The sequence below is a fragment of the Lissotriton vulgaris genome, chromosome 4_1, assembly GCF_964263255.1.
Source record: "Lissotriton vulgaris chromosome 4_1, aLisVul1.2, whole genome shotgun sequence".
Taxonomy (NCBI): domain Eukaryota; kingdom Metazoa; phylum Chordata; class Amphibia; order Caudata; family Salamandridae; genus Lissotriton; species Lissotriton vulgaris.
The window spans coordinates 519522551-519549092 of record NC_141691.1 but is presented as its reverse complement, the minus strand read 5'-3'; the positions used below and the strand labels follow the sequence as shown (position 1 = coordinate 519549092).

The window sequence follows — 26542 nt, the reverse complement described above, 5'->3', positions numbered from 1 at the left end:
TGTGTTTGTTATAAGCAATTACTTTTAACCTCCTGCAAAAGCCTTTTAACTCTGCAATCACCTCTTGCTGGACAGCTGGTGCTACAGCAGCAAGCATAAAAAGGGAGTTGAAGAAAGTAAATCCTTGGGTCTCACCAGGGTGGCCGAGTGGTTAAGGCGTTGGACTTAAGATCCAATGGACGTTTGTCCGCATGGGCTCGAGCCCCATTCCTGGTATGGGTTTTCAGCAGGTTTGTAGGAACGTGCAGATGCTTTTGAAAAGCATTTTCCTCCGCCCTCCTCGGCCTCCCACTGCCCCTCCCCAACGGTCCCCATTCAAGCCTCAGGTGTGGAGTCTGCTGCTACTCTTCCACCAGCATGGATGCTTCCCAGAGCAATGAAGTGCCATCTACACAGAGCCCCTGCCTAGAGAAATACACCTCCTATGTCTTTTTCCACTATAGGGAGTAGGAGAAAGGGATTGCTTCCTGGGCAACATGGGTCTGCCGCTAGAATTTGCAGATTTCTCCCCTTTTTTTGATTTACGCCTACAGGCTCTCCCTTCCCAGTGGAGCAGGATCTGCTGATGCAGACCCGGCTGGCTCAAACGTGCAAAGGGTTCTCCACAGGCCTCTGGGAAAGAAATTGAGCAGAGTTTCCTGCCCCGCCTCCTCTCGCCTTCCGAACGGGCTTCCAAACGGGCAATGCCCTGACGGGTCCCCCACAACCTATCCTGCCCATGCCCACACCCCTGTATATGAGGGTGACCCATGTTCCTCACCCTTCATGCTCGAATGGAAGGCCTGTGTGTCCTGAGGGGAGCACCAGACAGGCATCTCTCAGGCCAGGCAGACACCTGCAGTACCTGTTAAGCTCCAAAGCCTGTACATTCCCAAGATGCAACAGGTCACTATGCAAATCAGGCAGCCCTTGCCACACCCTCCCCGCCTCTGGCCTCTGCCGCTTTCCGTACGTGCAGCTCAGCTTTTTCTTACCCAGAGGCAGACTTCCGTTTTAGCAAACAGGTGGGTTGCAGTGGGTCCAGGACGCCATTTGGAGACAAAGCCTGCGGCCCAGTCAAAGGAGGACTACCTGCCACAGGCCATGGGGTCAGAAGCCTACAAAAGGAAGCGCGCCTCGGAATACAGGATCTCACTTGCTCAAGAGCCTTGCCTCCCACCATGGGAAGCAGCTCTAAAGGAACCTTGCGAAAATCATATTTTGAGCGATACTGCGTCATGCTAGGCAAATTGTGAGTCAGAAAAGCAACTTCATTTTGAGAAGCCCTGACCTACGGGAAGGAAAAGCTTTCAAGGTCAGAAGAGGGACTTTTCCCTGACCGGGAATCGAACCCAGGCCGCGGCGCTGAGAGCGCCGAATCCTAACCACTAGACCACCAGGGAGCCCAGAGCCGTGCAGCAAAAGTTCATACACTGCTCTCCGAGTGACAAAGCTCATGGGGGCTGAAAACATATTTTATTCTACAGCAAATATGAATCGGAACTTAATCCTCATGATGCCACCAGACTGCCTGTCACTTCCAGGCACAGGCCATCCTCTCCCCCTTGCTACTGAACCGATGAATTCCTGCACAATCAGGATCCCCGGGAAAACACAAGAGGGACACCTAGTGGCTGCTGATGGCGCACAGACAGCTGGTACACCTTCTCTCACCTATCTCGTTATTCAGCTTGCTGGAAGAATACATTGCGCTTAAGCGATTCAAGAGTGCAAAGGAGAAGAGTGCTCCAAAGTAGATGTATGCATCACAGCAGGGTTTTCCAGCAATTTACCTTTCTGTTGAGCTGGTACTGCACTTCACGCCAACATAGAGCACCTGACTGGGTGGGGGACTGCGTGCGCACAAAGGTGGCTTAGGTCAATGGGGGCAAAGCAACCTGGGGCACAGGAGAACAAGCCCCATTCCTCCGCTTTCATCTATTGGGAGGGGTGCCTTTTTAAAGACCTTCTTTTAAAAAAGATACACAGACAAATTAAGCAATCTATGCTTTAGAGGGATCTTCCCTGACCGGGAATCGAACCCGGGCCGCGGCGGTGAAAGCGCCGAATCCTAGCCACTAGACCACCAGGGAGTAGATGCTCTAGTGTGCCTGCCTTGCTCACCCCCTTATTGTGACTAAGCTAACTCCAATATAAAAATTAACGGTAAGGTCCGAGTGGGAGAAAGTTAGGTGTCACACAGTGTGTTTGTTATAAGCAATTACTTTTAACCTCCTGCAAAAGCCTTTTAACTCTGCAATCACCTCTTGCTGGACAGCTGGTGCTACAGCAGCAAGCATAAAAAGGGAGTTGAAGAAAGTAAATCCTTGGGTCTCACCAGGGTGGCCGAGTGGTTAAGGCGTTGGACTTAAGATCCAATGGACGTTTGTCCGCATGGGCTCGAGCCCCATTCCTGGTATGGGTTTTCAGCAGGTTTGTAGGAACGTGCAGATGCTTTTGAAAAGCATTTTCCTCCGCCCTCCTCGGCCTCCCACTGCCCCTCCCCAACGGTCCCCATTCAAGCCTCAGGTGTGGAGTCTGCTGCTACTCTTCCACCAGCATGGATGCTTCCCAGAGCAATGAAGTGCCATCTACACAGAGCCCCTGCCTAGAGAAATACACCTCCTATGTCTTTTTCCACTATAGGGAGTAGGAGAAACTGATTGCTTCCTGGGCAACATGGGTCTGCCGCTAGAATTTGCAGATTTCTCCCCTTTTTTTGATTTACGCCTACAGGCTCTCCCTTCCCAGTGGAGCAGGATCTGCTGATGCAGGCCCGGCTGGCTCAAACGTGCAAAGGGTTCTCCACAGGCCTCTGGGAAAGAAATTGAGCAGAGTTTCCTGCCCCGCCTCCTCTCGCCTTCCGAACGGGCAATGCCCTGACGGGTCCCCCACAACCTATCCTGCCCATGCCCACACCCCTGTATATGAGGGTGACCCATGTCCCTCACCCTCCATGCTCGAATGGAAGGCCTGTGTGTCCTGAGGGGAGCACCAGACAGGCATCTCTCAGGCCAGGCAGACACCTGCAGTACCTGTTAAGCTCCAAAGCCTGTACATTCCCAAGATGCAACAGGTCACTATGCAAATCAGGCAGCCCTTGCCACACCCTCCCCGCCTCTGGCCTCTGCCGCTTTCCGTACGTGCAGCTCAGCTTTTTCTTACCCAGAGGCAGACTTCCGTTTTAGCAAACAGGTGGGTTGCAGTGGGTCCAGGACGCCATTTGGAGACAAAGCCTGCGGCCCAGTCAAAGGAGGACTACCTGCCACAGGCCATGGGGTCAGAAGCCTACAAAAGGAAGCGCGCCTCGGAATACAGGATCTCACTTGCTCAAGAGCCTTGCCTCCCACCATGGGAAGCAGCTCTAAAGGAACCTTGCGAAAATCATATTTTGAGCGATACTGCGTCATGCTAGGCAAATTGTGAGTCAGAAAAGCAACTTCATTTTGAGAAGCCCTGACCTACGGGAAGGAAAAGCTTTCAAGGTCAGAAGAGGGACTTTTCCCTGACCGGGAATCGAACCCGGGCCGCGGCGGTGAAAGCGCCGAATCCTAGCCACTAGACCACCAGGGAGTAGATGCTCTAGTGTGCCTGCCTTGCTCACCCCCTTATTGTGACTAAGCTAACTCCAATATAAAAATTAACGGTAAGGTCTGAGTGGGAGAAAGTTAGGTGTCACACAGTGTGTTTGTTATAAGCAATTACTTTTAACCTCCTGCAAAAGCCTTTTAACTCTGCAATCACCTCTTGCTGGACAGCTGGTGCTACAGCAGCAAGCATAAAAAGGGAGTTGAAGAAAGTAAATCCTTGGGTCTCACCAGGGTGGCCGAGTGGTTAAGGCGTTGGACTTAAGATCCAATGGACGTTTGTCCGCATGGGTTCGAGCCCCATTCCTGGTATGGGTTTTCAGCAGGTTTGTAGGAACGTGCAGATGCTTTTGAAAAGCATTTTCCTCCGCCCTCCTCGGCCTCCCACTGCCCCTCCCCAACGGTCCCCATTCAAGCCTCAGGTGTGGAGTCTGCTGCTACTCTTCCACCAGCATGGATGCTTCCCAGAGCAATGAAGTGCCATCTACACAGAGCCCCTGCCTAGAGAAATACACCTCCTATGTCTTTTTCCACTATAGGGAGTAGGAGAAAGGGATTGCTTCCTGGGCAACATGGGTCTGCCGCTAGAATTTGCAGATTTCTCCCCTTTTTTTGATTTACGCCTACAGGCTCTCCCTTCCCAGTGGAGCAGGATCTGCTGATGCAGGCCCGGCTGGCTCAAACGTGCAAAGGGTTCTCCACAGGCCTCTGGGAAAGAAATTGAGCAGAGTTTCCTGCCCCGCCTCCTCTCGCCTTCCGAACGGGCAATACCCTGACGAGTCCCCCACAACCTATCCTGCCCATGCCCACACCCCTGTATATGAGGGTGACCCATGTCCCTCACCCTCCATGCTCGAATGGAAGGCCTGTGTGTCCTGAGGGGAGCACCAGACAGGCATCTCTCAGGCCAGGCAGACACCTGCAGTACCTGTTAAGCTCCAAAGCCTGTACATTCCCAAGATGCAACAGGTCACTATGCAAATCAGGCAGCCCTTGCCACACCCTCCCCGCCTCTGGCCTCTGCCGCTTTCCGTACGTGCAGCTCAGCTTTTTCTTACCCAGAGGCAGACTTCCGTTTTAGCAAACAGGTGGGTTGCAGTGGGTCCAGGACGCCATTTGGAGACAAAGCCTGCGGCCCAGTCAAAGGAGGACTACCTGCCACAGGCCATGGGGTCAGAAGCCTACAAAAGGAAGCGCGCCTCGGAATACAGGATCTCACTTGCTCAAGAGCCTTGCCTCCCACCATGGGAAGCAGCTCTAAAGGAACCTTGCGAAAATCATATTTTGAGCGATACTGCGTCATGCTAGGCAAATTGTGAGTCAGAAAAGCAACTTCATTTTGAGAAGCCCTGACCTACGGGAAGGAAAAGCTTTCAAGGTCAGAAGAGGGACTTTTCCCTGACCGGGAATCGAACCCGGGCCGCGGCGGTGAGAGCGCCGAATCCTAACCACTAGACCACCAGGGAGCCCAGAGCCGTGCAGCAAAAGTTCATACACTGCTCTCCGAGTGACAAAGCTCATGGGGGCTGAAAACATATTTTATTCTACAGCAAATATGAATCGGAACTTAATCCTCATGATGCCACCAGACTGCCTGTCACTTCCAGGCACAGGCCATCCTCTCCCCCTTGCTACTGAACCGATGAATTCCTGCACAATCAGGATCCCCGGGAAAACACAAGAGGGACACCTAGTGGCTGCTGATGGCGCACAGACAGCTGGTACACCTTCTCTCACCTATCTCGTTATTCAGCTTGCTGGAAGAATACATTGCGCTTAAGCGATTCAAGAGTGCAAAGGAGAAGAGTGCTCCAAAGTAGATGTATGCATCACAGCAGGGTTTTCCAGCAATTTACCTTTCTGTTGAGCTGGTACTGCACTTCACGCCAACATAGAGCACCTGACTGGGTGGGGGACTGCGTGCGCACAAAGGTGGCTTAGGTCAATGGGGGCAAAGCAACCTGGGGCACAGGAGAACAAGCCCCATTCCTCCGCTTTCATCTATTGGGAGGGGTGCCTTTTTAAAGACCTTCTTTTAAAAAAGATACACAGACAAATTAAGCAATCTATGCTTTAGAGGGATCTTCCCTGACCGGGAATCGAACCCGGGCCGCGGCGGTGAAAGCGCCGAATCCTAGCCACTAGACCACCAGGGAGTAGATGCTCTAGTGTGCCTGCCTTGCTCACCCCCTTATTGTGACTAAGCTAACTCCAATATAAAAATTAACGGTAAGGTCCGAGTGGGAGAAAGTTAGGTGTCACACAGTGTGTTTGTTATAAGCAATTACTTTTAACCTCCTGCAAAAGCATTTTAACTCTGCAATCACCTCTTGCTGGACAGCTGGTGCTACAGCAGCAAGCATAAAAAGGGAGTTGAAGAAAGTAAATCCTTGGGTCTCACCAGGGTGGCCGAGTGGTTAAGGCGTTGGACTTAAGATCCAATGGACGTTTGTCCGCATGGGCTCGAGCCCCATTCCTGGTATGGGTTTTCAGCAGGTTTGTAGGAACGTGCAGATGCTTTTGAAAAGCATTTTCCTCCGCCCTCCTCGGCCTCCCACTGCCCCTCCCCAACGGTCCCCATTCAAGCCTCAGGTGTGGAGTCTGCTGCTACTCTTCCACCAGCATGGATGCTTCCCAGAGCAATGAAGTGCCATCTACACAGAGCCCCTGCCTAGAGAAATACACCTCCTATGTCTTTTTCCACTATAGGGAGTAGGAGAAACTGATTGCTTCCTGGGCAACATGGGTCTGCCGCTCGAATTTGCAGATTTCTCCCCTTTTTTTGATTTACGCCTACAGGCTCTCCCTTCCCAGTGGAGCAGGATCTGCTGATGCAGGCCCGGCTGGCTCAAACGTGCAAAGGGTTCTCCACAGGCCTCTGGGAAAGAAATTGAGCAGAGTTTCCTGCCCCGCCTCCTCTCGCCTTCCGAACGGGCTTCCAAACGGGCAATGCCCTGACGGGTCCCCCACAACCTATCCTGCCCATGCCCACACCCCTGTATATGAGGGTGACCCATGTCCCTCACCCTTCATGCTCGAATGGAAGGCCTGTGTGTCCTGAGGGGAGCACCAGACAGGCATCTCTCAGGCCAGGCAGACACCTGCAGTACCTGTTAAGCTCCAAAGCCTGTACATTCCCAAGATGCAACAGGTCACTATGCAAATCAGGCAGCCCTTGCCACACCCTCCCCGCCTCTGGCCTCTGCCGCTTTCCGTACGTGCAGCTCAGCTTTTTCTTACCCAGAGGCAGACTTCCGTTTTAGCAAACAGGTGGGTTGCAGTGGGTCCAGGACGCCATTTGGAGACAAAGCCTGCGGCCCAGTCAAAGGAGGACTACCTGCCACAGGCCATGGGGTCAGAAGCCTACAAAAGGAAGCGCGCCTCGGAATACAGGATCTCACTTGCTCAAGAGCCTTGCCTCCCACCATGGGAAGCAGCTCTAAAGGAACCTTGCGAAAATCATATTTTGAGCGATACTGCGTCATGCTAGGCAAATTGTGAGTCAGAAAAGCAACTTCATTTTGAGAAGCCCTGACCTACGGGAAGGAAAAGCTTTCAAGGTCAGAAGAGGGACTTTTCCCTGACCGGGAATCGAACCCGGGCCGCGGCGGTGAAAGCGCCGAATCCTAGCCACTAGACCACCAGGGAGTAGATGCTCTAGTGTGCCTGCCTTGCTCACCCCCTTATTGTGACTAAGCTAACTCCAATATAAAAATTAACGGTAAGGTCCGAGTGGGAGAAAGTTAGGTGTCACACAGTGTGTTTGTTATAAGCAATTACTTTTAACCTCCTGCAAAAGCCTTTTAACTCTGCAATCACCTCTTGCTGGACAGCTGGTGCTACAGCAGCAAGCATAAAAAGGGAGTTGAAGAAAGTAAATCCTTGGGTCTCACCAGGGTGGCCGAGTGGTTAAGGCGTTGGACTTAAGATCCAATGGACGTTTGTCCGCATGGGCTCGAGCCCCATTCCTGGTATGGGTTTTCAGCAGGTTTGTAGGAACGTGCAGATGCTTTTGAAAAGCATTTTCCTCCGCCCTCCTCGGCCTCCCACTGCCCCTCCCCAACGGTCCCCATTCAAGCCTCAGGTGTGGAGTCTGCTGCTACTCTTCCACCAGCATGGATGCTTCCCAGAGCAATGAAGTGCCATCTACACAGAGCCCCTGCCTAGAGAAATACACCTCCTATGTCTTTTTCCACTATAGGGAGTAGGAGAAACTGATTGCTTCCTGGGCAACATGGGTCTGCCGCTAGAATTTGCAGATTTCTCCCCTTTTTTTGATTTACGCCTACAGGCTCTCCCTTCCCAGTGGAGCAGGATCTGCTGATGCAGGCCCGGCTGGCTCAAACGTGCAAAGGGTTCTCCACAGGCCTCTGGGAAAGAAATTGAGCAGAGTTTCCTGCCCCGCCTCCTCTCGCCTTCCGAACGGGCAATGCCCTGACGGGTCCCCCACAACCTATCCTGCCCATGCCCACACCCCTGTATATGAGGGTGACCCATGTCCCTCACCCTCCATGCTCGAATGGAAGGCCTGTGTGTCCTGAGGGGAGCACCAGACAGGCATCTCTCAGGCCAGGCAGACACCTGCAGTACCTGTTAAGCTCCAAAGCCTGTACATTCCCAAGATGCAACAGGTCACTATGCAAATCAGGCAGCCCTTGCCACACCCTCCCCGCCTCTGGCCTCTGCCGCTTTCCGTACGTGCAGCTCAGCTTTTTCTTACCCAGAGGCAGACTTCCGTTTTAGCAAACAGGTGGGTTGCAGTGGGTCCAGGACGCCATTTGGAGACAAAGCCTGCGGCCCAGTCAAAGGAGGACTACCTGCCACAGGCCATGGGGTCAGAAGCCTACAAAAGGAAGCGCGCCTCGGAATACAGGATCTCACTTGCTCAAGAGCCTTGCCTCCCACCATGGGAAGCAGCTCTAAAGGAACCTTGCGAAAATCATATTTTGAGCGATACTGCGTCATGCTAGGCAAATTGTGAGTCAGAAAAGCAACTTCATTTTGAGAAGCCCTGACCTACGGGAAGGAAAAGCTTTCAAGGTCAGAAGAGGGACTTTTCCCTGACCGGGAATCGAACCCGGGCCGCGGCGGTGAAAGCGCCGAATCCTAGCCACTAGACCACCAGGGAGTAGATGCTCTAGTGTGCCTGCCTTGCTCACCCCCTTATTGTGACTAAGCTAACTCCAATATAAAAATTAACGGTAAGGTCTGAGTGGGAGAAAGTTAGGTGTCACACAGTGTGTTTGTTATAAGCAATTACTTTTAACCTCCTGCAAAAGCCTTTTAACTCTGCAATCACCTCTTGCTGGACAGCTGGTGCTACAGCAGCAAGCATAAAAAGGGAGTTGAAGAAAGTAAATCCTTGGGTCTCACCAGGGTGGCCGAGTGGTTAAGGCGTTGGACTTAAGATCCAATGGACGTTTGTCCGCATGGGTTCGAGCCCCATTCCTGGTATGGGTTTTCAGCAGGTTTGTAGGAACGTGCAGATGCTTTTGAAAAGCATTTTCCTCCGCCCTCCTCGGCCTCCCACTGCCCCTCCCCAACGGTCCCCATTCAAGCCTCAGGTGTGGAGTCTGCTGCTACTCTTCCACCAGCATGGATGCTTCCCAGAGCAATGAAGTGCCATCTACACAGAGCCCCTGCCTAGAGAAATACACCTCCTATGTCTTTTTCCACTATAGGGAGTAGGAGAAAGGGATTGCTTCCTGGGCAACATGGGTCTGCCGCTAGAATTTGCAGATTTCTCCCCTTTTTTTGATTTACGCCTACAGGCTCTCCCTTCCCAGTGGAGCAGGATCTGCTGATGCAGGCCCGGCTGGCTCAAACGTGCAAAGGGTTCTCCACAGGCCTCTGGGAAAGAAATTGAGCAGAGTTTCCTGCCCCGCCTCCTCTCGCCTTCCGAACGGGCAATGCCCTGACGGGTCCCCCACAACCTATCCTGCCCATGCCCACACCCCTGTATATGAGGGTGACCCATGTCCCTCACCCTCCATGCTCGAATGGAAGGCCTGTGTGTCCTGAGGGGAGCACCAGACAGGCATCTCTCAGGCCAGGCAGACACCTGCAGTACCTGTTAAGCTCCAAAGCCTGTACATTCCCAAGATGCAACAGGTCACTATGCAAATCAGGCAGCCCTTGCCACACCCTCCCCGCCTCTGGCCTCTGCCGCTTTCCGTACGTGCAGCTCAGCTTTTTCTTACCCAGAGGCAGACTTCCGTTTTAGCAAACAGGTGGGTTGCAGTGGGTCCAGGACGCCATTTGGAGACAAAGCCTGCGGCCCAGTCAAAGGAGGACTACCTGCCACAGGCCATGGGGTCAGAAGCCTACAAAAGGAAGCGCGCCTCGGAATACAGGATCTCACTTGCTCAAGAGCCTTGCCTCCCACCATGGGAAGCAGCTCTAAAGGAACCTTGCGAAAATCATATTTTGAGCGATACTGCGTCATGCTAGGCAAATTGTGAGTCAGAAAAGCAACTTCATTTTGAGAAGCCCTGACCTACGGGAAGGAAAAGCTTTCAAGGTCAGAAGAGGGACTTTTCCCTGACCGGGAATCGAACCCAGGCCGCGGCGGTGAGAGCGCCGAATCCTAACCACTAGACCACCAGGGAGCCCAGAGCCGTGCAGCAAAAGTTCATACACTGCTCTCCGAGTGACAAAGCTCATGGGGGCTGAAAACATATTTTATTCTACAGCAAATATGAATCGGAACTTAATCCTCATGATGCCACCAGACTGCCTGTCACTTCCAGGCACAGGCCATCCTCTCCCCCTTGCTACTGAACCGATGAATTCCTGCACAATCAGGATCCCCGGGAAAACACAAGAGGGACACCTAGTGGCTGCTGATGGCGCACAGACAGCTGGTACACCTTCTCTCACCTATCTCGTTATTCAGCTTGCTGGAAGAATACATTGCGCTTAAGCGATTCAAGAGTGCAAAGGAGAAGAGTGCTCCAAAGTAGATGTATGCATCACAGCAGGGTTTTCCAGCAATTTACCTTTCTGTTGAGCTGGTACTGCACTTCACGCCAACATAGAGCACCTGACTGGGTGGGGGACTGCGTGCGCACAAAGGTGGCTTAGGTCAATGGGGGCAAAGCAACCTGGGGCACAGGAGAACAAGCCCCATTCCTCCGCTTTCATCTATTGGGAGGGGTGCCTTTTTAAAGACCTTCTTTTAAAAAAGATACACAGACAAATTAAGCAATCTATGCTTTAGAGGGATCTTCCCTGACCGGGAATCGAACCCGGGCCGCGGCGGTGAAAGCGCCGAATCCTAGCCACTAGACCACCAGGGAGTAGATGCTCTAGTGTGCCTGCCTTGCTCACCCCCTTATTGTGACTAAGCTAACTCCAATATAAAAATTAACGGTAAGGTCCGAGTGGGAGAAAGTTAGGTGTCACACAGTGTGTTTGTTATAAGCAATTACTTTTAACCTCCTGCAAAAGCATTTTAACTCTGCAATCACCTCTTGCTGGACAGCTGGTGCTACAGCAGCAAGCATAAAAAGGGAGTTGAAGAAAGTAAATCCTTGGGTCTCACCAGGGTGGCCGAGTGGTTAAGGCGTTGGACTTAAGATCCAATGGACGTTTGTCCGCATGGGCTCGAGCCCCATTCCTGGTATGGGTTTTCAGCAGGTTTGTAGGAACGTGCAGATGCTTTTGAAAAGCATTTTCCTCCGCCCTCCTCGGCCTCCCACTGCCCCTCCCCAACGGTCCCCATTCAAGCCTCAGGTGTGGAGTCTGCTGCTACTCTTCCACCAGCATGGATGCTTCCCAGAGCAATGAAGTGCCATCTACACAGAGCCCCTGCCTAGAGAAATACACCTCCTATGTCTTTTTCCACTATAGGGAGTAGGAGAAACTGATTGCTTCCTGGGCAACATGGGTCTGCCGCTCGAATTTGCAGATTTCTCCCCTTTTTTTGATTTACGCCTACAGGCTCTCCCTTCCCAGTGGAGCAGGATCTGCTGATGCAGGCCCGGCTGGCTCAAACGTGCAAAGGGTTCTCCACAGGCCTCTGGGAAAGAAATTGAGCAGAGTTTCCTGCCCCGCCTCCTCTCGCCTTCCGAACGGGCTTCCAAACGGGCAATGCCCTGACGGGTCCCCCACAACCTATCCTGCCCATGCCCACACCCCTGTATATGAGGGTGACCCATGTCCCTCACCCTTCATGCTCGAATGGAAGGCCTGTGTGTCCTGAGGGGAGCACCAGACAGGCATCTCTCAGGCCAGGCAGACACCTGCAGTACCTGTTAAGCTCCAAAGCCTGTACATTCCCAAGATGCAACAGGTCACTATGCAAATCAGGCAGCCCTTGCCACACCCTCCCCGCCTCTGGCCTCTGCCGCTTTCCGTACGTGCAGCTCAGCTTTTTCTTACCCAGAGGCAGACTTCCGTTTTAGCAAACAGGTGGGTTGCAGTGGGTCCAGGACGCCATTTGGAGACAAAGCCTGCGGCCCAGTCAAAGGAGGACTACCTGCCACAGGCCATGGGGTCAGAAGCCTACAAAAGGAAGCGCGCCTCGGAATACAGGATCTCACTTGCTCAAGAGCCTTGCCTCCCACCATGGGAAGCAGCTCTAAAGGAACCTTGCGAAAATCATATTTTGAGCGATACTGCGTCATGCTAGGCAAATTGTGAGTCAGAAAAGCAACTTCATTTTGAGAAGCCCTGACCTACGGGAAGGAAAAGCTTTCAAGGTCAGAAGAGGGACTTTTCCCTGACCGGGAATCGAACCCGGGCCGCGGCGGTGAAAGCGCCGAATCCTAGCCACTAGACCACCAGGGAGTAGATGCTCTAGTGTGCCTGCCTTGCTCACCCCCTTATTGTGACTAAGCTAACTCCAATATAAAAATTAACGGTAAGGTCCGAGTGGGAGAAAGTTAGGTGTCACACAGTGTGTTTGTTATAAGCAATTACTTTTAACCTCCTGCAAAAGCCTTTTAACTCTGCAATCACCTCTTGCTGGACAGCTGGTGCTACAGCAGCAAGCATAAAAAGGGAGTTGAAGAAAGTAAATCCTTGGGTCTCACCAGGGTGGCCGAGTGGTTAAGGCGTTGGACTTAAGATCCAATGGACGTTTGTCCGCATGGGCTCGAGCCCCATTCCTGGTATGGGTTTTCAGCAGGGTTGTAGGAACGTGCAGATGCTTTTGAAAAGCATTTTCCACCGCCCTCCTCGGCCTCCCACTGCCCCTCCCCAACGGTCCCCATTCAAGCCTCAGGTGTGGAGTCTGCTGCTACTCTTCCACCAGCATGGATGCTTCCCAGAGCAATGAAGTGCCATCTACACAGAGCCCCTGCCTAGAGAAATACACCTCCTATGTCTTTTTCCACTATAGGGAGTAGGAGAAACTGATTGCTTCCTGGGCAACATGGGTCTGCCGCTAGAATTTGCAGATTTCTCCCCTTTTTTTGATTTACGCCTACAGGCTCTCCCTTCCCAGTGGAGCAGGATCTGCTGATGCAGGCCCGGCTGGCTCAAACGTGCAAAGGGTTCTCCACAGGCCTCTGGGAAAGAAATTGAGCAGAGTTTCCTGCCCCGCCTCCTCTCGCCTTCCGAACGGGCAATGCCCTGACGGGTCCCCCACAACCTATCCTGCCCATGCCCACACCCCTGTATATGAGGGTGACCCATGTCCCTCACCCTCCATGCTCGAATGGAAGGCCTGTGTGTCCTGAGGGGAGCACCAGACAGGCATCTCTCAGGCCAGGCAGACACCTGCAGTACCTGTTAAGCTCCAAAGCCTGTACATTCCCAAGATGCAACAGGTCACTATGCAAATCAGGCAGCCCTTGCCACACCCTCCCCGCCTCTGGCCTCTGCCGCTTTCCGTACGTGCAGCTCAGCTTTTTCTTACCCAGAGGCAGACTTCCGTTTTAGCAAACAGGTGGGTTGCAGTGGGTCCAGGACGCCATTTGGAGACAAAGCCTGCGGCCCAGTCAAAGGAGGACTACCTGCCACAGGCCATGGGGTCAGAAGCCTACAAAAGGAAGCGCGCCTCGGAATACAGGATCTCACTTGCTCAAGAGCCTTGCCTCCCACCATGGGAAGCAGCTCTAAAGGAACCTTGCGAAAATCATATTTTGAGCGATACTGCGTCATGCTAGGCAAATTGTGAGTCAGAAAAGCAACTTCATTTTGAGAAGCCCTGACCTACGGGAAGGAAAAGCTTTCAAGGTCAGAAGAGGGACTTTTCCCTGACCGGGAATCGAACCCGGGCCGCGGCGGTGAAAGCGCCGAATCCTAGCCACTAGACCACCAGGGAGTAGATGCTCTAGTGTGCCTGCCTTGCTCACCCCCTTATTGTGACTAAGCTAACTCCAATATAAAAATTAACGGTAAGGTCCGAGTGGGAGAAAGTTAGGTGTCACACAGTGTGTTTGTTATAAGCAATTACTTTTAACCTCCTGCAAAAGCCTTTTAACTCTGCAATCACCTCTTGCTGGACAGCTGGTGCTACAGCAGCAAGCATAAAAAGGGAGTTGAAGAAAGTAAATCCTTGGGTCTCACCAGGGTGGCCGAGTGGTTAAGGCGTTGGACTTAAGATCCAATGGACGTTTGTCCGCATGGGCTCGAGCCCCATTCCTGGTATGGGTTTTCAGCAGGTTTGTAGGAACGTGCAGATGCTTTTGAAAAGCATTTTCCTCCGCCCTCCTCGGCCTCCCACTGCCCCTCCCCAACGGTCCCCATTCAAGCCTCAGGTGTGGAGTCTGCTGCTACTCTTCCACCAGCATGGATGCTTCCCAGAGCAATGAAGTGCCATCTACACAGAGCCCCTGCCTAGAGAAATACACCTCCTATGTCTTTTTCCACTATAGGGAGTAGGAGAAAGGGATTGCTTCCTGGGCAACATGGGTCTGCCGCTAGAATTTGCAGATTTCTCCCCTTTTTTTGATTTACGCCTACAGGCTCTCCCTTCCCAGTGGAGCAGGATCTGCTGATGCAGACCCGGCTGGCTCAAACGTGCAAAGGGTTCTCCACAGGCCTCTGGGAAAGAAATTGAGCAGAGTTTCCTGCCCCGCCTCCTCTCGCCTTCCGAACGGGCTTCCAAACGGGCAATGCCCTGACGGGTCCCCCACAACCTATCCTGCCCATGCCCACACCCCTGTATATGAGGGTGACCCATGTCCCTCACCCTTCATGCTCGAATGGAAGGCCTGTGTGTCCTGAGGGGAGCACCAGACAGGCATCTCTCAGGCCAGGCAGACACCTGCAGTACCTGTTAAGCTCCAAAGCCTGTACATTCCCAAGATGCAACAGGTCACTATGCAAATCAGGCAGCCCTTGCCACACCCTCCCCGCCTCTGGCCTCTGCCGCTTTCCGTACGTGCAGCTCAGCTTTTTCTTACCCAGAGGCAGACTTCCGTTTTAGCAAACAGGTGGGTTGCAGTGGGTCCAGGACGCCATTTGGAGACAAAGCCTGCGGCCCAGTCAAAGGAGGACTACCTGCCACAGGCCATGGGGTCAGAAGCCTACAAAAGGAAGCGCGCCTCGGAATACAGGATCTCACTTGCTCAAGAGCCTTGCCTCCCACCATGGGAAGCAGCTCTAAAGGAACCTTGCGAAAATCATATTTTGAGCGATACTGCGTCATGCTAGGCAAATTGTGAGTCAGAAAAGCAACTTCATTTTGAGAAGCCCTGACCTACGGGAAGGAAAAGCTTTCAAGGTCAGAAGAGGGACTTTTCCCTGACTGGGAATCGAACCCAGGCCGCGGCGGTGAGAGCGCCGAATCCTAACCACTAGACCACCAGGGAGCCCAGAGCCGTGCAGCAAAAGTTCATACACTGCTCTCCGAGTGACAAAGCTCATGGGGGCTGAAAACATATTTTATTCTACAGCAAATATGAATCGGAACTTAATCCTCATGATGCCACCAGACTGCCTGTCACTTCCAGGCACAGGCCATCCTCTCCCCCTTGCTACTGAACCGATGAATTCCTGCACAATCAGGATCCCCGGGAAAACACAAGAGGGACACCTAGTGGCTGCTGATGGCGCACAGACAGCTGGTACACCTTCTCTCACCTATCTCGTTATTCAGCTTGCTGGAAGAATACATTGCGCTTAAGCGATTCAAGAGTGCAAAGGAGAAGAGTGCTCCAAAGTAGATGTATGCATCACAGCAGGGTTTTCCAGCAATTTACCTTTCTGTTGAGCTGGTACTGCACTTCACGCCAACATAGAGCACCTGACTGGGTGGGGGACTGCGTGCGCACAAAGGTGGCTTAGGTCAATGGGGGCAAAGCAACCTGGGGCACAGGAGAACAAGCCCCATTCCTCCGCTTTCATCTATTGGGAGGGGTGCCTTTTTAAAGACCTTCTTTTAAAAAAGATACACAGACAAATTAAGCAATCTATGCTTTAGAGGGATCTTCCCTGACCGGGAATCGAACCCGGGCCGCGGCGGTGAAAGCGCCGAATCCTAGCCACTAGACCACCAGGGAGTAGATGCTCTAGTGTGCCTGCCTTGCTCACCCCCTTATTGTGACTAAGCTAACTCCAATATAAAAATTAACGGTAAGGTCCGAGTGGGAGAAAGTTAGGTGTCACACAGTGTGTTTGTTATAAGCAATTACTTTTAACCTCCTGCAAAAGCCTTTTAACTCTGCAATCACCTCTTGCTGGACAGCTGGTGCTACAGCAGCAAGCATAAAAAGGGAGTTGAAGAAAGTAAATCCTTGGGTCTCACCAGGGTGGCCGAGTGGTTAAGGCGTTGGACTTAAGATCCAATGGACGTTTGTCCGCATGGGCTCGAGCCCCATTCCTGGTATGGGTTTTCAGCAGGTTTGTAGGAACGTGCAGATGCTTTTGAAAAGCATTTTCCTCCGCCCTCCTCGGCCTCCCACTGCCCCTCCCCAACGGTCCCCATTCAAGCCTCAGGTGTGGAGTCTGCTGCTACTCTTCCACCAGCATGGATGCTTCCCAGAGCAATGAAGTGCCATCTACACAGAGCCCCTGCCTAGAGAAATACACCTCCTATGTCTTTTTCCACTATAGGGAGTAGGAGAAACTGATTGCTTCCTGGGCAACATGGGTCTGCCGCTAGAATTTGCAGATTTCTCCCCTTTTTTTGATTTACGCCTACAGGCTCTCCCTTCCCAGTGGAGCAGGATCTGCTGATGCAGGCCCGGCTGGCTCAAACGTGCAAAGGGTTCTCCACAGGCCTCTGGGAAAGAAATTGAGCAGAGTTTCCTGCCCCGCCTCCTCTCGCCTTCCGAACGGGCAATGCCCTGACGGGTCCCCCACAACCTATCCTGCCCATGCCCACACCCCTGTATATGAGGGTGACCCATGTCCCTCACCCTCCATGCTCGAATGGAAGGCCTGTGTGTCCTGAGGGGAGCACCAGACAGGCATCTCTCAGGCCAGGCAGACACCTGCAGTACCTGTTAAGCTCCAAAGCCTGTACATTCCCAAGATGCAACAGGTCACTATGCAAATCAGGCAGCCCTTGCCACACCCTCCCCGCCTCTGGCCTCTGCCGCTTTCCGTACGTGCAGCTCAGCTTTTTCTTACCCAGAGGCAGACTTCCGTTTTAGCAAACAGGTGGGTTGCAGTGGGTCCAGGACGCCATTTGGAGACAAAGCCTGCGGCCCAGTCAAAGGAGGACTACCTGCCACAGGCCATGGGGTCAGAAGCCTACAAAAGGAAGCGCGCCTCGGAATACAGGATCTCACTTGCTCAAGAGCCTTGCCTCCCACCATGGGAAGCAGCTCTAAAGGAACCTTGCGAAAATCATATTTTGAGCGATACTGCGTCATGCTAGGCAAATTGTGAGTCAGAAAAGCAACTTCATTTTGAGAAGCCCTGACCTACGGGAAGGAAAAGCTTTCAAGGTCAGAAGAGGGACTTTTCCCTGACCGGGAATCGAACCCGGGCCGCGGCGGTGAAAGCGCCGAATCCTAGCCACTAGACCACCAGGGAGTAGATGCTCTAGTGTGCCTGCCTTGCTCACCCCCTTATTGTGACTAAGCTAACTCCAATATAAAAATTAACGGTAAGGTCTGAGTGGGAGAAAGTTAGGTGTCACACAGTGTGTTTGTTATAAGCAATTACTTTTAACCTCCTGCAAAAGCCTTTTAACTCTGCAATCACCTCTTGCTGGACAGCTGGTGCTACAGCAGCAAGCATAAAAAGGGAGTTGAAGAAAGTAAATCCTTGGGTCTCACCAGGGTGGCCGAGTGGTTAAGGCGTTGGACTTAAGATCCAATGGACGTTTGTCCGCATGGGTTCGAGCCCCATTCCTGGTATGGGTTTTCAGCAGGTTTGTAGGAACGTGCAGATGCTTTTGAAAAGCATTTTCCTCCGCCCTCCTCGGCCTCCCACTGCCCCTCCCCAACGGTCCCCATTCAAGCCTCAGGTGTGGAGTCTGCTGCTACTCTTCCACCAGCATGGATGCTTCCCAGAGCAATGAAGTGCCATCTACACAGAGCCCCTGCCTAGAGAAATACACCTCCTATGTCTTTTTCCACTATAGGGAGTAGGAGAAAGGGATTGCTTCCTGGGCAACATGGGTCTGCCGCTAGAATTTGCAGATTTCTCCCCTTTTTTTGATTTACGCCTACAGGCTCTCCCTTCCCAGTGGAGCAGGATCTGCTGATGCAGGCCCGGCTGGCTCAAACGTGCAAAGGGTTCTCCACAGGCCTCTGGGAAAGAAATTGAGCAGAGTTTCCTGCCCCGCCTCCTCTCGCCTTCCGAACGGGCAATACCCTGACGAGTCCCCCACAACCTATCCTGCCCATGCCCACACCCCTGTATATGAGGGTGACCCATGTCCCTCACCCTCCATGCTCGAATGGAAGGCCTGTGTGTCCTGAGGGGAGCACCAGACAGGCATCTCTCAGGCCAGGCAGACACCTGCAGTACCTGTTAAGCTCCAAAGCCTGTACATTCCCAAGATGCAACAGGTCACTATGCAAATCAGGCAGCCCTTGCCACACCCTCCCCGCCTCTGGCCTCTGCCGCTTTCCGTACGTGCAGCTCAGCTTTTTCTTACCCAGAGGCAGACTTCCGTTTTAGCAAACAGGTGGGTTGCAGTGGGTCCAGGACGCCATTTGGAGACAAAGCCTGCGGCCCAGTCAAAGGAGGACTACCTGCCACAGGCCATGGGGTCAGAAGCCTACAAAAGGAAGCGCGCCTCGGAATACAGGATCTCACTTGCTCAAGAGCCTTGCCTCCCACCATGGGAAGCAGCTCTAAAGGAACCTTGCGAAAATCATATTTTGAGCGATACTGCGTCATGCTAGGCAAATTGTGAGTCAGAAAAGCAACTTCATTTTGAGAAGCCCTGACCTACGGGAAGGAAAAGCTTTCAAGGTCAGAAGAGGGACTTTTCCCTGACCGGGAATCGAACCCGGGCCGCGGCGGTGAGAGCGCCGAATCCTAACCACTAGACCACCAGGGAGCCCAGAGCCGTGCAGCAAAAGTTCATACACTGCTCTCCGAGTGACAAAGCTCATGGGGGCTGAAAACATATTTTATTCTACAGCAAATATGAATCGGAACTTAATCCTCATGATGCCACCAGACTGCCTGTCACTTCCAGGCACAGGCCATCCTCTCCCCCTTGCTACTGAACCGATGAATTCCTGCACAATCAGGATCCCCGGGAAAACACAAGAGGGACACCTAGTGGCTGCTGATGGCGCACAGACAGCTGGTACACCTTCTCTCACCTATCTCGTTATTCAGCTTGCTGGAAGAATACATTGCGCTTAAGCGATTCAAGAGTGCAAAGGAGAAGAGTGCTCCAAAGTAGATGTATGCATCACAGCAGGGTTTTCCAGCAATTTACCTTTCTGTTGAGCTGGTACTGCACTTCACGCCAACATAGAGCACCTGACTGGGTGGGGGACTGCGTGCGCACAAAGGTGGCTTAGGTCAATGGGGGCAAAGCAACCTGGGGCACAGGAGAACAAGCCCCATTCCTCCGCTTTCATCTATTGGGAGGGGTGCCTTTTTAAAGACCTTCTTTTAAAAAAGATACACAGACAAATTAAGCAATCTATGCTTTAGAGGGATCTTCCCTGACCGGGAATCGAACCCGGGCCGCGGCGGTGAAAGCGCCGAATCCTAGCCACTAGACCACCAGGGAGTAGATGCTCTAGTGTGCCTGCCTTGCTCACCCCCTTATTGTGACTAAGCTAACTCCAATATAAAAATTAACGGTAAGGTCCGAGTGGGAGAAAGTTAGGTGTCACACAGTGTGTTTGTTATAAGCAATTACTTTTAACCTCCTGCAAAAGCATTTTAACTCTGCAATCACCTCTTGCTGGACAGCTGGTGCTACAGCAGCAAGCATAAAAAGGGAGTTGAAGAAAGTAAATCCTTGGGTCTCACCAGGGTGGCCGAGTGGTTAAGGCGTTGGACTTAAGATCCAATGGACGTTTGTCCGCATGGGCTCGAGCCCCATTCCTGGTATGGGTTTTCAGCAGGTTTGTAGGAACGTGCAGATGCTTTTGAAAAGCATTTTCCTCCGCCCTCCTCGGCCTCCCACTGCCCCTCCCCAACGGTCCCCATTCAAGCCTCAGGTGTGGAGTCTGCTGCTACTCTTCCACCAGCATGGATGCTTCCCAGAGCAATGAAGTGCCATCTACACAGAGCCCCTGCCTAGAGAAATACACCTCCTATGTCTTTTTCCACTATAGGGAGTAGGAGAAACTGATTGCTTCCTGGGCAACATGGGTCTGCCGCTCGAATTTGCAGATTTCTCCCCTTTTTTTGATTTACGCCTACAGGCTCTCCCTTCCCAGTGGAGCAGGATCTGCTGATGCAGGCCCGGCTGGCTCAAACGTGCAAAGGGTTCTCCACAGGCCTCTGGGAAAGAAATTGAGCAGAGTTTCCTGCCCCGCCTCCTCTCGCCTTCCGAACGGGCTTCCAAACGGGCAATGCCCTGACGGGTCCCCCACAACCTATCCTGCCCATGCCCACACCCCTGTATATGAGGGTGACCCATGTCCCTCACCCTTCATGCTCGAATGGAAGGCCTGTGTGTCCTGAGGGGAGCACCAGACAGGCATCTCTCAGGCCAGGCAGACACCTGCAGTACCTGTTAAGCTCCAAAGCCTGTACATTCCCAAGATGCAACAGGTCACTATGCAAATCAGGCAGCCCTTGCCACACCCTCCCCGCCTCTGGCCTCTGCCGCTTTCCGTACGTGCAGCTCAGCTTTTTCTTACCCAGAGGCAGACTTCCGTTTTAGCAAACAGGTGGGTTGCAGTGGGTCCAGGACGCCATTTGGAGACAAAGCCTGCGGCCCAGTCAAAGGAGGACTACCTGCCACAGGCCATGGGGTCAGAAGCCTACAAAAGGAAGCGCGCCTCGGAATACAGGATCTCACTTGCTCAAGAGCCTTGCCTCCCACCATGGGAAGCAGCTCTAAAGGAACCTTGCGAAAATCATATTTTGAGCGATACTGCGTCATGCTAGGCAAATTGTGAGTCAGAAAAGCAACTTCATTTTGAGAAGCCCTGACCTACGGGAAGGAAAAGCTTTCAAGGTCAGAAGAGGGACTTTTCCCTGACCGGGAATCGAACCCGGGCCGCGGCGGTGAAAGCGCCGAATCCTAGCCACTAGACCACCAGGGAGTAGATGCTCTAGTGTGCCTGCCTTGCTCACCCCCTTATTGTGACTAAGCTAACTCCAATATAAAAATTAACGGTAAGGTCCGAGTGGGAGAAAGTTAGGTGTCACACAGTGTGTTTGTTATAAGCAATTACTTTTAACCTCCTGCAAAAGCCTTTTAACTCTGCAATCACCTCTTGCTGGACAGCTGGTGCTACAGCAGCAAGCATAAAAAGGGAGTTGAAGAAAGTAAATCCTTGGGTCTCACCAGGGTGGCCGAGTGGTTAAGGCGTTGGACTTAAGATCCAATGGACGTTTGTCCGCATGGGCTCGAGCCCCATTCCTGGTATGGGTTTTCAGCAGGTTTGTAGGAACGTGCAGATGCTTTTGAAAAGCATTTTCCTCCGCCCTCCTCGGCCTCCCACTGCCCCTCCCCAACGGTCCCCATTCAAGCCTCAGGTGTGGAGTCTGCTGCTACTCTTCCACCAGCATGGATGCTTCCCAGAGCAATGAAGTGCCATCTACACAGAGCCCCTGCCTAGAGAAATACACCTCCTATGTCTTTTTCCACTATAGGGAGTAGGAGAAACTGATTGCTTCCTGGGCAACATGGGTCTGCCGCTAGAATTTGCAGATTTCTCCCCTTTTTTTGATTTACGCCTACAGGCTCTCCCTTCCCAGTGGAGCAGGATCTGCTGATGCAGGCCCGGCTGGCTCAAACGTGCAAAGGGTTCTCCACAGGCCTCTGGGAAAGAAATTGAGCAGAGTTTCCTGCCCCGCCTCCTCTCGCCTTCCGAACGGGCAATGCCCTGACGGGTCCCCCACAACCTATCCTGCCCATGCCCACACCCCTGTATATGAGGGTGACCCATGTCCCTCACCCTCCATGCTCGAATGGAAGGCCTGTGTGTCCTGAGGGGAGCACCAGACAGGCATCTCTCAGGCCAGGCAGACACCTGCAGTACCTGTTAAGCTCCAAAGCCTGTACATTCCCAAGATGCAACAGGTCACTATGCAAATCAGGCAGCCCTTGCCACACCCTCCCCGCCTCTGGCCTCTGCCGCTTTCCGTACGTGCAGCTCAGCTTTTTCTTACCCAGAGGCAGACTTCCGTTTTAGCAAACAGGTGGGTTGCAGTGGGTCCAGGACGCCATTTGGAGACAAAGCCTGCGGCCCAGTCAAAGGAGGACTACCTGCCACAGGCCATGGGGTCAGAAGCCTACAAAAGGAAGCGCGCCTCGGAATACAGGATCTCACTTGCTCAAGAGCCTTGCCTCCCACCATGGGAAGCAGCTCTAAAGGAACCTTGCGAAAATCATATTTTGAGCGATACTGCGTCATGCTAGGCAAATTGTGAGTCAGAAAAGCAACTTCATTTTGAGAAGCCCTGACCTACGGGAAGGAAAAGCTTTCAAGGTCAGAAGAGGGACTTTTCCCTGACCGGGAATCGAACCCGGGCCGCGGCGGTGAAAGCGCCGAATCCTAGCCACTAGACCACCAGGGAGTAGATGCTCTAGTGTGCCTGCCTTGCTCACCCCCTTATTGTGACTAAGCTAACTCCAATATAAAAATTAACGGTAAGGTCCGAGTGGGAGAAAGTTAGGTGTCACACAGTGTGTTTGTTATAAGCAATTACTTTTAACCTCCTGCAAAAGCCTTTTAACTCTGCAATCACCTCTTGCTGGACAGCTGGTGCTACAGCAGCAAGCATAAAAAGGGAGTTGAAGAAAGTAAATCCTTGGGTCTCACCAGGGTGGCCGAGTGGTTAAGGCGTTGGACTTAAGATCCAATGGACGTTTGTCCGCATGGGCTCGAGCCCCATTCCTGGTATGGGTTTTCAGCAGGTTTGTAGGAACGTGCAGATGCTTTTGAAAAGCATTTTCCTCCGCCCTCCTCGGCCTCCCACTGCCCCTCCCCAACGGTCCCCATTCAAGCCTCAGGTGTGGAGTCTGCTGCTACTCTTCCACCAGCATGGATGCTTCCCAGAGCAATGAAGTGCCATCTACACAGAGCCCCTGCCTAGAGAAATACACCTCCTATGTCTTTTTCCACTATAGGGAGTAGGAGAAAGGGATTGCTTCCTGGGCAACATGGGTCTGCCGCTAGAATTTGCAGATTTCTCCCCTTTTTTTGATTTACGCCTACAGGCTCTCCCTTCCCAGTGGAGCAGGATCTGCTGATGCAGACCCGGCTGGCTCAAACGTGCAAAGGGTTCTCCACAGGCCTCTGGGAAAGAAATTGAGCAGAGTTTCCTGCCCCGCCTCCTCTCGCCTTCCGAACGGGCTTCCAAACGGGCAATGCCCTGACGGGTCCCCCACAACCTATCCTGCCCATGCCCACACCCCTGTATATGAGGGTGACCCATGTCCCTCACCCTTCATGCTCGAATGGAAGGCCTGTGTGTCCTGAGGGGAGCACCAGACAGGCATCTCTCAGGCCAGGCAGACACCTGCAGTACCTGTTAAGCTCCAAAGCCTGTACATTCCCAAGATGCAACAGGTCACTATGCAAATCAGGCAGCCCTTGCCACACCCTCCCCGCCTCTGGCCTCTGCCGCTTTCCGTACGTGCAGCTCAGCTTTTTCTTACCCAGAGGCAGACTTCCGTTTTAGCAAACAGGTGGGTTGCAGTGGGTCCAGGACGCCATTTGGAGACAAAGCCTGCGGCCCAGTCAAAGGAGGACTACCTGCCACAGGCCATGGGGTCAGAAGCCTACAAAAGGAAGCGCGCCTCGGAATACAGGATCTCACTTGCTCAAGAGCCTTGCCTCCCACCATGGGAAGCAGCTCTAAAGGAACCTTGCGAAAATCATATTTTGAGCGATACTGCGTCATGCTAGGCAAATTGTGAGTCAGAAAAGCAACTTCATTTTGAGAAGCCCTGACCTACGGGAAGGAAAAGCTTTCAAGGTCAGAAGAGGGACTTTTCCCTGACCGGGAATCGAACCCAGGCCGCGGCGGTGAGAGCGCCGAATCCTAACCACTAGACCACCAGGGAGCCCAGAGCCGTGCAGCAAAAGTTCATACACTGCTCTCCGAGTGACAAAGCTCATGGGGGCTGAAAACATATTTTATTCTACAGCAAATATGAATCGGAACTTAATCCTCATGATGCCACCAGACTGCCTGTCACTTCCAGGCACAGGCCATCCTCTCCCCCTTGCTACTGAACCGATGAATTCCTGCACAATCAGGATCCCCGGGAAAACACAAGAGGGACACCTAGTGGCTGCTGATGGCGCACAGACAGCTGGTACACCTTCTCTCACCTATCTCGTTATTCAGCTTGCTGGAAGAATACATTGCGCTTAAGCGATTCAAGAGTGCAAAGGAGAAGAGTGCTCCAAAGTAGATGTATGCATCACAGCAGGGTTTTCCAGCAATTTACCTTTCTGTTGAGCTGGTACTGCACTTCACGCCAACATAGAGCACCTGACTGGGTGGGGGACTGCGTGCGCACAAAGGTGGCTTAGGTCAATGGGGGCAAAGCAACCTGGGGCACAGGAGAACAAGCCCCATTCCTCCGCTTTCATCTATTGGGAGGGGTGCCTTTTTAAAGACCTTCTTTTAAAAAAGATACACAGACAAATTAAGCAATCTATGCTTTAGAGGGATCTTCCCTGACCGGGAATCGAACCCGGGCCGCGGCGGTGAAAGCGCCGAATCCTAGCCACTAGACCACCAGGGAGTAGATGCTCTAGTGTGCCTGCCTTGCTCACCCCCTTATTGTGACTAAGCTAACTCCAATATAAAAATTAACGGTAAGGTCCGAGTGGGAGAAAGTTAGGTGTCACACAGTGTGTTTGTTATAAGCAATTACTTTTAACCTCCTGCAAAAGCCTTTTAACTCTGCAATCACCTCTTGCTGGACAGCTGGTGCTACAGCAGCAAGCATAAAAAGGGAGTTGAAGAAAGTAAATCCTTGGGTCTCACCAGGGTGGCCGAGTGGTTAAGGCGTTGGACTTAAGATCCAATGGACGTTTGTCCGCATGGGCTCGAGCCCCATTCCTGGTATGGGTTTTCAGCAGGTTTGTAGGAACGTGCAGATGCTTTTGAAAAGCATTTTCCTCCGCCCTCCTCGGCCTCCCACTGCCCCTCCCCAACGGTCCCCATTCAAGCCTCAGGTGTGGAGTCTGCTGCTACTCTTCCACCAGCATGGATGCTTCCCAGAGCAATGAAGTGCCATCTACACAGAGCCCCTGCCTAGAGAAATACACCTCCTATGTCTTTTTCCACTATAGGGAGTAGGAGAAACTGATTGCTTCCTGGGCAACATGGGTCTGCCGCTAGAATTTGCAGATTTCTCCCCTTTTTTTGATTTACGCCTACAGGCTCTCCCTTCCCAGTGGAGCAGGATCTGCTGATGCAGGCCCGGCTGGCTCAAACGTGCAAAGGGTTCTCCACAGGCCTCTGGGAAAGAAATTGAGCAGAGTTTCCTGCCCCGCCTCCTCTCGCCTTCCGAACGGGCAATGCCCTGACGGGTCCCCCACAACCTATCCTGCCCATGCCCACACCCCTGTATATGAGGGTGACCCATGTCCCTCACCCTCCATGCTCGAATGGAAGGCCTGTGTGTCCTGAGGGGAGCACCAGACAGGCGTCTCTCAGGCCAGGCAGACACCTGCAGTACCTGTTAAGCTCCAAAGCCTGTACATTCCCAAGATGCAACAGGTCACTATGCAAATCAGGCAGCCCTTGCCACACCCTCCCCGCCTCTGGCCTCTGCCGCTTTCCGTACGTGCAGCTCAGCTTTTTCTTACCCAGAGGCAGACTTCCGTTTTAGCAAACAGGTGGGTTGCAGTGGGTCCAGGACGCCATTTGGAGACAAAGCCTGCGGCCCAGTCAAAGGAGGACTACCTGCCACAGGCCATGGGGTCAGAAGCCTACAAAAGGAAGCGCGCCTCGGAATACAGGATCTCACTTGCTCAAGAGCCTTGCCTCCCACCATGGGAAGCAGCTCTAAAGGAACCTTGCGAAAATCATATTTTGAGCGATACTGCGTCATGCTAGGCAAATTGTGAGTCAGAAAAGCAACTTCATTTTGAGAAGCCCTGACCTACGGGAAGGAAAAGCTTTCAAGGTCAGAAGAGGGACTTTTCCCTGACCGGGAATCGAACCCGGGCCGCGGCGGTGAAAGCGCCGAATCCTAGCCACTAGACCACCAGGGAGTAGATGCTCTAGTGTGCCTGCCTTGCTCACCCCCTTATTGTGACTAAGCTAACTCCAATATAAAAATTAACGGTAAGGTCTGAGTGGGAGAAAGTTAGGTGTCACACAGTGTGTTTGTTATAAGCAATTACTTTTAACCTCCTGCAAAAGCCTTTTAACTCTGCAATCACCTCTTGCTGGACAGCTGGTGCTACAGCAGCAAGCATAAAAAGGGAGTTGAAGAAAGTAAATCCTTGGGT

At 52.7% G+C, this 26542-nt stretch overlaps 36 non-coding genes across 36 annotated transcripts; 15 read left to right on the top strand and 21 right to left on the bottom strand.

Moving 5' to 3' along the window:
* Nucleotides 1–133: 133 nt before the first annotated feature.
* TRNAL-UAA (transfer RNA leucine (anticodon UAA)) lies at nt 134–216 on the top strand. Its single transcript has one exon. It is a non-coding gene; the product is annotated as a tRNA-Leu (tRNA).
* A 1094-nt stretch (nt 217–1310) lies between these two features.
* TRNAE-CUC (transfer RNA glutamic acid (anticodon CUC)) lies at nt 1311–1382 on the bottom strand. Its single transcript has one exon. It is a non-coding gene; the product is annotated as a tRNA-Glu (tRNA).
* Nucleotides 1383–2000: 618 nt separating this feature from the next.
* TRNAE-UUC (transfer RNA glutamic acid (anticodon UUC)) lies at nt 2001–2072 on the bottom strand. The gene has a single exon. It is a non-coding gene; the product is annotated as a tRNA-Glu (tRNA).
* A 243-nt stretch (nt 2073–2315) lies between these two features.
* On the top strand, nt 2316–2398 carry TRNAL-UAA (transfer RNA leucine (anticodon UAA)). Its single transcript has one exon. It is a non-coding gene; the product is annotated as a tRNA-Leu (tRNA).
* A 1082-nt stretch (nt 2399–3480) lies between these two features.
* TRNAE-UUC (transfer RNA glutamic acid (anticodon UUC)) lies at nt 3481–3552 on the bottom strand. The gene has a single exon. It is a non-coding gene; the product is annotated as a tRNA-Glu (tRNA).
* Nucleotides 3553–3795: 243 nt separating this feature from the next.
* TRNAL-UAA (transfer RNA leucine (anticodon UAA)) lies at nt 3796–3878 on the top strand. Its single transcript has one exon. It is a non-coding gene; the product is annotated as a tRNA-Leu (tRNA).
* A 1082-nt stretch (nt 3879–4960) lies between these two features.
* TRNAE-CUC (transfer RNA glutamic acid (anticodon CUC)) lies at nt 4961–5032 on the bottom strand. The gene has a single exon. It is a non-coding gene; the product is annotated as a tRNA-Glu (tRNA).
* A 618-nt stretch (nt 5033–5650) lies between these two features.
* Nucleotides 5651–5722, bottom strand: TRNAE-UUC (transfer RNA glutamic acid (anticodon UUC)). The gene has a single exon. It is a non-coding gene; the product is annotated as a tRNA-Glu (tRNA).
* A 243-nt stretch (nt 5723–5965) lies between these two features.
* Nucleotides 5966–6048, top strand: TRNAL-UAA (transfer RNA leucine (anticodon UAA)). Its single transcript has one exon. It is a non-coding gene; the product is annotated as a tRNA-Leu (tRNA).
* A 1094-nt stretch (nt 6049–7142) lies between these two features.
* TRNAE-UUC (transfer RNA glutamic acid (anticodon UUC)) lies at nt 7143–7214 on the bottom strand. The gene has a single exon. It is a non-coding gene; the product is annotated as a tRNA-Glu (tRNA).
* Nucleotides 7215–7457: 243 nt separating this feature from the next.
* On the top strand, nt 7458–7540 carry TRNAL-UAA (transfer RNA leucine (anticodon UAA)). The gene has a single exon. It is a non-coding gene; the product is annotated as a tRNA-Leu (tRNA).
* Nucleotides 7541–8622: 1082 nt separating this feature from the next.
* TRNAE-UUC (transfer RNA glutamic acid (anticodon UUC)) lies at nt 8623–8694 on the bottom strand. Its single transcript has one exon. It is a non-coding gene; the product is annotated as a tRNA-Glu (tRNA).
* A 243-nt stretch (nt 8695–8937) lies between these two features.
* Nucleotides 8938–9020, top strand: TRNAL-UAA (transfer RNA leucine (anticodon UAA)). The gene has a single exon. It is a non-coding gene; the product is annotated as a tRNA-Leu (tRNA).
* Nucleotides 9021–10102: 1082 nt separating this feature from the next.
* TRNAE-CUC (transfer RNA glutamic acid (anticodon CUC)) lies at nt 10103–10174 on the bottom strand. The gene has a single exon. It is a non-coding gene; the product is annotated as a tRNA-Glu (tRNA).
* A 618-nt stretch (nt 10175–10792) lies between these two features.
* TRNAE-UUC (transfer RNA glutamic acid (anticodon UUC)) lies at nt 10793–10864 on the bottom strand. Its single transcript has one exon. It is a non-coding gene; the product is annotated as a tRNA-Glu (tRNA).
* Nucleotides 10865–11107: 243 nt separating this feature from the next.
* TRNAL-UAA (transfer RNA leucine (anticodon UAA)) lies at nt 11108–11190 on the top strand. Its single transcript has one exon. It is a non-coding gene; the product is annotated as a tRNA-Leu (tRNA).
* A 1094-nt stretch (nt 11191–12284) lies between these two features.
* Nucleotides 12285–12356, bottom strand: TRNAE-UUC (transfer RNA glutamic acid (anticodon UUC)). The gene has a single exon. It is a non-coding gene; the product is annotated as a tRNA-Glu (tRNA).
* Nucleotides 12357–12599: 243 nt separating this feature from the next.
* Nucleotides 12600–12682, top strand: TRNAL-UAA (transfer RNA leucine (anticodon UAA)). Its single transcript has one exon. It is a non-coding gene; the product is annotated as a tRNA-Leu (tRNA).
* Nucleotides 12683–13764: 1082 nt separating this feature from the next.
* TRNAE-UUC (transfer RNA glutamic acid (anticodon UUC)) lies at nt 13765–13836 on the bottom strand. Its single transcript has one exon. It is a non-coding gene; the product is annotated as a tRNA-Glu (tRNA).
* A 243-nt stretch (nt 13837–14079) lies between these two features.
* Nucleotides 14080–14162, top strand: TRNAL-UAA (transfer RNA leucine (anticodon UAA)). The gene has a single exon. It is a non-coding gene; the product is annotated as a tRNA-Leu (tRNA).
* A 1094-nt stretch (nt 14163–15256) lies between these two features.
* TRNAE-CUC (transfer RNA glutamic acid (anticodon CUC)) lies at nt 15257–15328 on the bottom strand. Its single transcript has one exon. It is a non-coding gene; the product is annotated as a tRNA-Glu (tRNA).
* A 618-nt stretch (nt 15329–15946) lies between these two features.
* TRNAE-UUC (transfer RNA glutamic acid (anticodon UUC)) lies at nt 15947–16018 on the bottom strand. The gene has a single exon. It is a non-coding gene; the product is annotated as a tRNA-Glu (tRNA).
* A 243-nt stretch (nt 16019–16261) lies between these two features.
* TRNAL-UAA (transfer RNA leucine (anticodon UAA)) lies at nt 16262–16344 on the top strand. Its single transcript has one exon. It is a non-coding gene; the product is annotated as a tRNA-Leu (tRNA).
* A 1082-nt stretch (nt 16345–17426) lies between these two features.
* Nucleotides 17427–17498, bottom strand: TRNAE-UUC (transfer RNA glutamic acid (anticodon UUC)). Its single transcript has one exon. It is a non-coding gene; the product is annotated as a tRNA-Glu (tRNA).
* A 243-nt stretch (nt 17499–17741) lies between these two features.
* TRNAL-UAA (transfer RNA leucine (anticodon UAA)) lies at nt 17742–17824 on the top strand. The gene has a single exon. It is a non-coding gene; the product is annotated as a tRNA-Leu (tRNA).
* Nucleotides 17825–18906: 1082 nt separating this feature from the next.
* TRNAE-CUC (transfer RNA glutamic acid (anticodon CUC)) lies at nt 18907–18978 on the bottom strand. The gene has a single exon. It is a non-coding gene; the product is annotated as a tRNA-Glu (tRNA).
* Nucleotides 18979–19596: 618 nt separating this feature from the next.
* Nucleotides 19597–19668, bottom strand: TRNAE-UUC (transfer RNA glutamic acid (anticodon UUC)). The gene has a single exon. It is a non-coding gene; the product is annotated as a tRNA-Glu (tRNA).
* A 243-nt stretch (nt 19669–19911) lies between these two features.
* On the top strand, nt 19912–19994 carry TRNAL-UAA (transfer RNA leucine (anticodon UAA)). The gene has a single exon. It is a non-coding gene; the product is annotated as a tRNA-Leu (tRNA).
* Nucleotides 19995–21088: 1094 nt separating this feature from the next.
* TRNAE-UUC (transfer RNA glutamic acid (anticodon UUC)) lies at nt 21089–21160 on the bottom strand. Its single transcript has one exon. It is a non-coding gene; the product is annotated as a tRNA-Glu (tRNA).
* A 243-nt stretch (nt 21161–21403) lies between these two features.
* Nucleotides 21404–21486, top strand: TRNAL-UAA (transfer RNA leucine (anticodon UAA)). Its single transcript has one exon. It is a non-coding gene; the product is annotated as a tRNA-Leu (tRNA).
* A 1082-nt stretch (nt 21487–22568) lies between these two features.
* TRNAE-UUC (transfer RNA glutamic acid (anticodon UUC)) lies at nt 22569–22640 on the bottom strand. The gene has a single exon. It is a non-coding gene; the product is annotated as a tRNA-Glu (tRNA).
* Nucleotides 22641–22883: 243 nt separating this feature from the next.
* On the top strand, nt 22884–22966 carry TRNAL-UAA (transfer RNA leucine (anticodon UAA)). Its single transcript has one exon. It is a non-coding gene; the product is annotated as a tRNA-Leu (tRNA).
* Nucleotides 22967–24060: 1094 nt separating this feature from the next.
* On the bottom strand, nt 24061–24132 carry TRNAE-CUC (transfer RNA glutamic acid (anticodon CUC)). The gene has a single exon. It is a non-coding gene; the product is annotated as a tRNA-Glu (tRNA).
* A 618-nt stretch (nt 24133–24750) lies between these two features.
* TRNAE-UUC (transfer RNA glutamic acid (anticodon UUC)) lies at nt 24751–24822 on the bottom strand. The gene has a single exon. It is a non-coding gene; the product is annotated as a tRNA-Glu (tRNA).
* Nucleotides 24823–25065: 243 nt separating this feature from the next.
* TRNAL-UAA (transfer RNA leucine (anticodon UAA)) lies at nt 25066–25148 on the top strand. Its single transcript has one exon. It is a non-coding gene; the product is annotated as a tRNA-Leu (tRNA).
* Nucleotides 25149–26230: 1082 nt separating this feature from the next.
* TRNAE-UUC (transfer RNA glutamic acid (anticodon UUC)) lies at nt 26231–26302 on the bottom strand. Its single transcript has one exon. It is a non-coding gene; the product is annotated as a tRNA-Glu (tRNA).
* Nucleotides 26303–26542: the final 240 nt, after the last annotated feature.